The sequence below is a fragment of the Dama dama genome, chromosome 19, assembly GCF_033118175.1.
Source record: "Dama dama isolate Ldn47 chromosome 19, ASM3311817v1, whole genome shotgun sequence".
Classification (NCBI taxonomy): domain Eukaryota; kingdom Metazoa; phylum Chordata; class Mammalia; order Artiodactyla; family Cervidae; genus Dama; species Dama dama.
The window spans coordinates 25,232,522-25,241,771 of NC_083699.1; positions in this window are offsets into that span (position 1 = coordinate 25,232,522).

Genomic DNA, 9,250 nt, shown 5'->3' on the forward strand with positions numbered 1-9,250 from the left:
ATGAAGAGCTGACTCATTTGAAAAGACCCTGATGCTGGGAAGGATTGAGGGCAGGAGGAGAAGGGGACGACAGAGGATGAGATGGTTGGATGGCATCACTGACACAATGGACATGGGTTTGGGTAGACTCCGGGAGTTGGTGATGGACAGGGAGGCCTGGCGTGCTGCGGTTCATGGGGTCGCAGAGTCAGACATGACTGAGCGACTGAACTGAACTGATGTAGAATAGGGGTCTTTAACTTGGGAAACCCACAAAGGACTTGGATAAATAATTCTGAACAGCGAGTGTGGAAGAGTTTTGCTCGGTCCTAAAAAGAGATACGAGGTAGCTTTTAGTTTTGTGAAGGACCTGAGTCTACTGCTGCTATCCTGCAAACCAGCAGTGGAAAGCCAATATTATGAGCAAAGTGCAGCAGAAAAAGGAAAAGACCTGGCTCTTCAGTGATGACAATGAGCCGCTGACTTAACCAAGACCGGAATCACTTTACCTCAAGCTTTTTATGTTATTGGTGCCAATTGAGGTCGTCTTTTGTTAAAAGCTTCTGAAACCACACTAAGTGAAATGCTCACTAATAAGTTGCTTTGGGCTGATTTCATTTGGTTTCCTCCACTTGTCTAAGCAGGTTAAGAAGGAGGAGCATGATGTTTCTTCTGTATTGATCTCTCTCTCTCTCTCAGAGATGCCCTGGCAAGTGATTTTAGGGAACCTATGAAGACTCTATGGATTGCAGACTTATTTTAAAAATATTAGGCCAACCATAATAATAAGGCAGAATAAGCCAGAATGTTTTATACTTCTAGGACAAGTCTAAATTTATATATACTTTACAATGCTGGGGCTCAGTCACTTAGTGGTGTCCAACACTTTTGCGACTCCATGAACTGTGGTCCACCAGGCTCTTCTGTCCATGGGATTATCCAGGCAAGAATCCTTGAGTGGGTTGCCATTTCCTTCTCTAGGGAATCTCCCCAACCCAGGGATTGAACCCACGTCTTCTGCATTGGCAGGTGGATTCTTTACCATTGACCCACCAGGGAAGCCCATACTTTAGAGTACATGCAGGCTGGTAAATCAATCACTTTAAAATTTGCACCAGAGATTTTATTAAAATAATGAAGTCTCTTAATAAATATAGAAAAATTTTTATGAGATAATTTTTTCTCATTGTTTCACTCACATTTTCAGGTGACTTGTTGTTACTTAATTCAGCATTCCTTACTGTCAAAGCAAAATATGACAAGCAGTTTTTAGTAGAGCAGTTGTGTCCTTATTGTCCCAGCTTTATTAGCAGGAAATATTTTCAGTCTGTTACAAAGCCTCTTCTCTAAGGCTGTGTATGTCAAATAAGTGCTCTAATTCTTTTTTGTTTGGGCTCATTTTTGAGACCCCAGAATGTGGTAGCTATGACTTCATATTGCAGTCACAAAGAATAATAAAGTAATTATCTCGTTAGCATAAAAATATGGAAAATCAGATCTATCCAACACCAACGTATGTATGCTAGTACATTGCACAAAACACAGTATTTTAGATGAGGTAGTATCACAGGACTCTGTTTATGTTTGGGGGCAAGTGTCACAGAAGGAGGTTATGTTCATAGTCGAGCTGGTGGAGCTTTGCTAACACTATTTTTGTTTGTTTCCCAGAATTACATAGAGGCGCGTCTTCACCCAACTCCTTCTGTTCTAACATAATCCAACCCCACGGCAGTTCAACACTTGAGCTGTGGAATCAGACCAGCCTGAGGTCACAACCTTGCTGATTAGCTCTGTGATCTGTGTCTTCGTATGTAAATAGATGATTATCCCCATTACTATAGGAAATAAGGTTTCTATAGGAAATAAGGGAGCATACAAACAAGCGTACCCAGAATACAGAAAGTGCTCAATACATGGTCCCTTTTTCTCTTTTTTATTATCTCCCTAGAGTGAAAGCTGGCCCCAATATGAAGGCTGCCCAAGGACAAACAGCACCACATCCAACTCACACTTCACTTTCCAGTTCTGAGGGTGAAGGGCTTTTGTGCTGTATTGCCTCTCAATCTCCATCCACTTTCTGCACCCCTCCTGGAGAGGGTCTGGAGACACAAGCATGGGAAGCTTAGAGGAAAGGGAAAACTTACAACAGGGGAAGCAAAGGATGCGGAAACCAAATCATCAGCCTCACAAGGTATTTTCAGGATACCTTCAGTTCATTTTACAGAGCAGTCAGGAACAAATTCAACAAATGGAATCAACTTCTCAAGGTAGAAAGAAAACTTAGCTTTTAAGGAAGTCTGTGATGAGTCTCTTTTTTAAAATAAGGACTCTTTGGCCATCTCTTGAATTTACCTGGTTCATAAACTTGGGCTTTTGTATATTGATTGATTTTCACTCAAAAGGGGAAGTATTTAAACCCTGTTTTCTATAACACTTACATATCTATTTTATCTGGGTCATTTTAATTTTGACAAAGATACGACTTTGTAGATGATTTGAAGAATAAATAGAAACTTACACTGGAACTCAGCATAAAAACAATGATCATGAGTTTATAATCCTAGAATTTTTCTTATTTTTAACTTTACATATTTTAAAATGAACTTATTGAGTCCTTGGAACCAGCTAGGCAGGGTCTCGGGGCTTCACATATATTAACATTTCCTCACAACTCCCCATGCAAGGTGGGTGCTCTTATCTGAGACACCGAGCGCCTGCCACATGCCTTCTTGCCCCTTCACTTTGAGTTTTCTCCAGGTAGAGAATTTGAAGTCATTTGAAATCATTTAATCTCTGCCACTTTTAATCATTTCGATCTTTGAGGAAAATGAGAGAATCTCGCCACCTGGTGGCTGCTCCTGGTATGTGACCCTGAAGGGGTCCCTTTTTGGTCTCAAGAAGAGGAAAGAAAAAGCCTTACTGCTCCCATCTATTCAGGCACCTCTCACAAACCTGAGCAGGCCTCTCTTCTAGGGAATTGTCTTTAAAATTGTCTTTAAAAACCACTTGCCTTGTTCTGCCCAGATACAGCCTAGTAGAAGCTGAAGTAGCAGTTTTTCCCTCTATTCTTCAAGTGAGGAAGTTTCATGGGACAGAGTCCAGCAATGATGGGCCAGAACACCCCTGATTTTATTTCATTTTCAAAAAGATAAGATATTCAGTATTCATACTTCCTTTAAGAAGAGATTCACAGTTGGCCAGAAAATTGTCAGTCTAAAATATCTACTTCATAGCTGCCTCCTATCTCGGGTTTTACCTCTAAAGCCGAGAAAGATACATGTAGGTATGCCTTGTTTCAAACAATTCATGGAATTAAAATGTTGCATATAAATTGAATTTTGGAATTTCTCACCATAATCATTATCTGGGTACATTGTTTCCTTAAACACTTAATTAATAAATCACAGCTTTTGAAATTCAGTTTTCTCAATTCTAGATAGAGGCTCTATTCATGATTTCTAATTGTCTGTTGATGGACGTATGCTCAACTAGCTGTATCAGAGTCACTTGGGGAAATTAAAACACAGACACAAAAAGATTCCTGGGCCCTTCTTCAAAAACGCTGATTCAGTAGGTCTGTGGTGAAGCCCAGGAATCAGCATTTCTAAACGTTCCCCAGAAGGTTCTGAGAAGCAATGAGCTCACTTTCACTGACTGTAATAAAGAGTGCTGGTGCTTTACACACAAATTAGATCGTTTTCACTCACCAGGTTGGCAAACCAGAAGAGTAGGAGTCCATATCCCTTTCTAATGATGCCATGAGGAGCACAGCGGTATTGTTTCTGCTGCCCAGTCTGTAAACTGCAGCAAAAGGTTTAAAAAGTAATCAGTTATTTTTAGCATCTAAAATGTGAAATCAGCTTGTAACCCCAATTTAGGACCAAGGACAAAGAAGTTCATTATTTTAATAGGATTACTAGTAGAGACAAACAACTGGGAAGGAACTGATGGTGGACTAAATTAGGATCTAGTCGTTCAATGAGGTATTATGCAGTATTTAAGAATCAACTAGGCCTGAATGTTTTTTACACAGTGTATGTGTATGTGTGTGTGGGTGTGTGTGTGTGCGCGTGCACACATGCACTCAGCTGAATCTGACTCTCTGTGATCCGCTGGACTGTAGCCCACCAGCCGCTCTGTCCATGGCATTTTCCAGGCAAGAATACTAGAGTGGGTTGCCATTTCCTCTTCCTGACCCAGGGGTTGAACCCACATCTCCTGTGACTCCTTCATTGGCAGGTGGATTCTTTACCACTGCACCACCTGGGAAGCCCACAAATACTGTTAAATAAATGAGTTGCTGAGTTTTATATACACACTCATACATGTGTGCATATATATATGTATATTCCCATTCATAAAAGAAAAAATTCACAAAGCTGGAATATTGACTACATATACTTGTGTGAGTAGAAAGATGGAGCACATAATTTTATCATTGAAATCTTCATGGTGGGAGGAGTGCAAGGATTTTTAACTTCTTTATACATTTTTACATTTCACTCATCACAACCAACGTGAATTTTTTTTTTTTTTTTGGTAATCCAAATTGGTTTATTTGGTAAACCAATAAAGTATTTTTGTGCTTGTTTTTGTTTTTATTGGCTGTGCCGAGTGGCCCGTGGTACCTTAAATCTCTGACCAAATATTGGACCCATGCCCTCTGCAATAGAAGCATGGAGTCTCAACCACTGGCACCAGGGAAGTCCAATAAATTATTTTTTAAAAACACATTGGTGGATCAAAAAGTAGTATATTCTTCCTCCAAATTTCTGGTTTGGCATGTTTACCATTACCATTCAGATAAAATTTAAATTATAAAATACTAGTAATACATGTATACCGTATGAAAAATTACGCTATAGAGAACCAACGCTGTGAACCCATGTCCAGATTAAGAAATAGCACATTACTATTACCTCTGATGCTCCCTTGAGATCCTCTGTACTCCTTCCCCTCCCTTTTCTCTGGAGCTGTCTTCTTCATACTGGTGATTTTCTTTATGGATTCATACATGTTCACCTTAAACAATATATATCTGGCTGAGTAATATTTCATTGTATGCATATATCACATTTTGTTTATTCGACCATCTAAATAAAAATGTATGTTTGGATTGCTTCTTCCTTTGGTCTGTGGTAAACAGTGCTGCTATGAAACTTTATGTCCAAGTATTCATTTAAAAGTATCTGTTTTCAATTCTCCTGAAAATACACTTATGAGTGAAATTTCTAGGTAATATGGTAATGTTACGTTTAACTTTCAGAGAAATCACTATTTTTTTCACATCAGTTGCACCATTTTAAATTCCCAACAGCAAAGTGTGATGGTGCCAATATATCCACATTCTCACCAACACTTGTTATTACCTGTTGTTTAATAGTAGCCATCCTAATAGGTATACGTTCATGTCTCATTGTGGTTTTAATCTTTCTCCAATTTTTTATTGTGTCATCTGTCTTTTTGTTAGAGCTTCCCTGGAGGCTCAGCTGGTAAAGGATCTGCCTGCCAATGCAGGAGACACAAGAGATGTGGGTTTGATCCCTGGGTTGGGAAGATTTCCTGGAGAAGGAAATACTGGAAATACTCCAGTATTCTTACCTGGAAAATTCCATGGACAGAGGAGCCTGACTGGCTATAGTCCATGTGGTTGCAAAGAGTCAGACATGATTGAGCCTTGTCTTTTTGTTGTTAAAAGAGTTGTTTATTTTGTCCACTATAAGTCCTTTATCAGAAATGTGATTTGCAAATATTTTCTCACTTTCTATAGGTTGGCTTTTCACTTTCTTGATAGTGTCTTTTTATGTACAAAAGTGTTTAATTTGATGAAATCCAGTTTGCCCATTTTTTCTTCTGTTGCTCATACTTTTGGTATCATATCTAAAATCTATTGCCAAATATAAATAAAAGAGAAGACTTGCCTCTATGTTTTCTAAGAATTTTATAGTCTTTGATCTTATGTTTAGGTCTATGATCCTTTTAGGGATTCCCTGGTGGTGCAGTGGAAAAGAATCAACCTGCCAATTCAGGAGATGCAGCTTTGATCCCTGGGTTGGGAAGATCCCCTGGAGGAGGAAATGGCAACCTACTCCAGTGTTCTTGCTTGGGAAGTCCCATGGACAGAGGAACCTGGCAGGCATGGGGTTGCAAAGAGTCAGACTTGACTTTGCAACTAAAAAACAACAAAATGATCTTTTTAGAGTTAATTTTTTATATAGGATAAGGTAGAAGTCAAGGAAATTTTGATAGCAATTTCATTAAATATGTAGATTGCTTTAGGTAGTAAGGATGTTTTGACAATATTAATTCTTCCAATCCAAGAACATGGGATAACTTTCCATTTCTTTGTATCATCTTCAATTTCCTTCATCAATGTTTTGTCAAACAATAGTCAGTTGTTTCTTTATTGATTTTCTGCCTGCTGGTGTTCCATCCACTATTGTTAAGTAGAATAATGAAGTCTCTATCATTATTGTATTGTTATCAACTTCTCCCTTCAGATCTATTGGTATTTGCTTTAAACGTTTAGGGGTTCTGATGCTGGATATGTACATATAATTGCTCTATCTTTCTGTTGAATTGAATTTTATCAGCATATAATGACTTTGTCTCTAGAGACAGTTTTTGACTTAAAGTCTATTTTGCCTGATACAAGTGTAGCCCCATGCTGTTTTTGGTCATCTTTGCATGGGATATCTTTTTTCATTTCTTCACTTTCAATCTATGTATATCTTTAAATCTGAAGTGAGTCCCTTGGGCTTCCTTGGTAGTCTAGAAGTTAGGAATTCACCTTGCAATGCAAGGGGCATTGGTTCAATCCCTGGTCCAGGAAGATCCCACGTGCCTTGGAGCAGCTATGTACAAGTGCCACAGCTGTTGATTCTCTTGTGCTCTAGAGCTTGTGCTGTAAAAGAGAAGCCACCACAATAGAAACCTGAGATACTGCAGCTAGAGAAAGCCCTGAGCACATCAACAAAGACCCAGCACAGCCAAAAAAATTAAAATAAATAAAAATTTTTTGTAAAGAAATGGCCATAAAAAATAAAGCGAATCCCTTGTAGACCACATATTGCTAGATTTTGTTTTTTAACTCATTCAACCACTTTTTGTCTTCTGATTAGAGAATGTCATGCCACAAATTGGGTAGTTCATAAATAAATTAATTTTTCACAGTTCTGGAGGCTAGAAGTTAAGATCAGGGTGCCAGCATGGTCGTATAGAGACCCTTTTCTGGGTCACAAACTTCTCATTGTATCCCCACATGACTGAACAGGCAAGGGACCTATCTCGAACCTTTTTATAAGGACATTAATCTCATTCATGAGTGGACCCATCATGACCTAGTCAATTCCAAAAGACCCTGGCTCTAATACCATCACATAAGGTATTAGGATTTCAATAAATTTTGAAAATTACATATGAAATTTTGGAGGGAAATAAATGTTCAAATCATAGCATTATATCCCTGGCCCCCCAAAATTCATGTCCATTTTGCATGCAAAACATGATCATTCCATCTCAACAGCTTCCAAAGTCTTAATTTCTTCTAGCATCAGCTAAAAAAAAAATCTAAGTTTAAAGTCTCATATAACTATCACCTGAAACAGATGTGCATGAGACTCAAGGTATAACTGATTCTGAGATAAACTGCTCTCCAGATGTGAATCTGTGAAATAAAAAAAATTATGTGCTTCCAAAAAAACAATGTGAGACAGGCGGTAGGGCAAACTCTCCCAGGCCTAAAGGGAGAAACAGGAAAGAAGAGGGTGGCAGGTCCCAAGCAAGTCCAAACACAACAAGGCAAACATAAAATTTCAAGACTTGAGAATAATCTTTCACCAGATACTCTCCCTGCTAGGCCCACTGGGATATGGAAATGACCTTCTGTGCACACTGGGGTATACCTGCCCCCATGACTTTGCTGCAGGCAACCCACGTGGCAATCCTCACTGGCTTGACTGGCATGCTTGTAGCTGTCTCTGTCTGGAACTGCACACCAGAGGCTCTGCTGACTTGGGATCATGGGAGAAGCCATATCCACTGGGCATTTTCCTGGCAGGGATTCTCTGCAGTAACCTCATCCTCTCTGTGGTCTTCTGCCAGGGTCGAGTGCCCACAGTTCTAGATGGCTCCATGCCTTGATATCTGGGCAGAGGCAGACGTCTCTGAGGGCTCTGCTGGGCAGGGGCCTGGCCTCCACAGCTTTGGTAGCATCGTTCCCATGGCTTTGGGTGGCTCCATCCCCACAGTCACCGGCAAGGGTTGTCTGGCCTGTCAAAATCCAAGTGATACAGTCCCAACTTTTGAGACCAAAGAGGAAGCCTTAATGATCTCTAAATTGTCTTCGGGGTCCTTCTTCCCTTGTTTTGAGGAATACCATATATCCATAGCTCAATAGCTCTATGGGCCTTTCCTATAGAGTATAAGAAGTCTGACTACTTTCTTTCATTCCTTCCTATCTCCTTCCGCTTCAGGTCAAATGGACTGTTTTCCTTTTGGGTGGCTATAGTCATTATTCACATTGTTCAAAAATTTACATATGGTTCTGATACTGTATCAGTTGAAGTTGGAATGAAATTTGAGACTTCCCAGGATGTTTATTTAAACTGCCAACTGAATTCTGCACATGCAAATGTAACCTTTTCTCTTCTAAATTTTGCCTTAAAATGTCACAATGAAAGGTACTTATGTTGCACAAAGTTTGTGAATTAAACGACCAAATGCCTGGATTGTTTGGAAACAAAGGACTAAAGAAGGAGAAAGTTAAGATTTATAGAAAAGCAAATAGTAACCATTAAAGCCAGAGAGTATGATCAACAGATACATGAATAAACAAAATGTAGTATCTATTTTCCAATGCTGTAATATCATTCAGTCTTTCTTTTTTTTTCATTTATTTATATTAGTTGGAGCTAATTACTTTACAATATTGTAGTGGTTTTTGCCATACATTGATATGAATCAGCCATGGATTTACATGTGTTCCCCATCCTGAACCCCCCTCCCACCTCGCTCCCCATCCCATCCCTCTGGGTCATTCATTTAGTCTTAAAAAGAGATGAACAGCAAAAATTAATACAACATTGTGAATCAACTATACTTAAATTTTTTTAAAGAAAGTCTGACGCATACTTCAACATGGATTAAACCTTGAAGACATTATGCTAAATCAAATAAGTCAAACATAAAAGAACAAATACTGCATAATTCTACTTACATGAGCTACCTAAGATAGTCAAATTCATTAAGAAAGTAGTATGGTGATTACCAG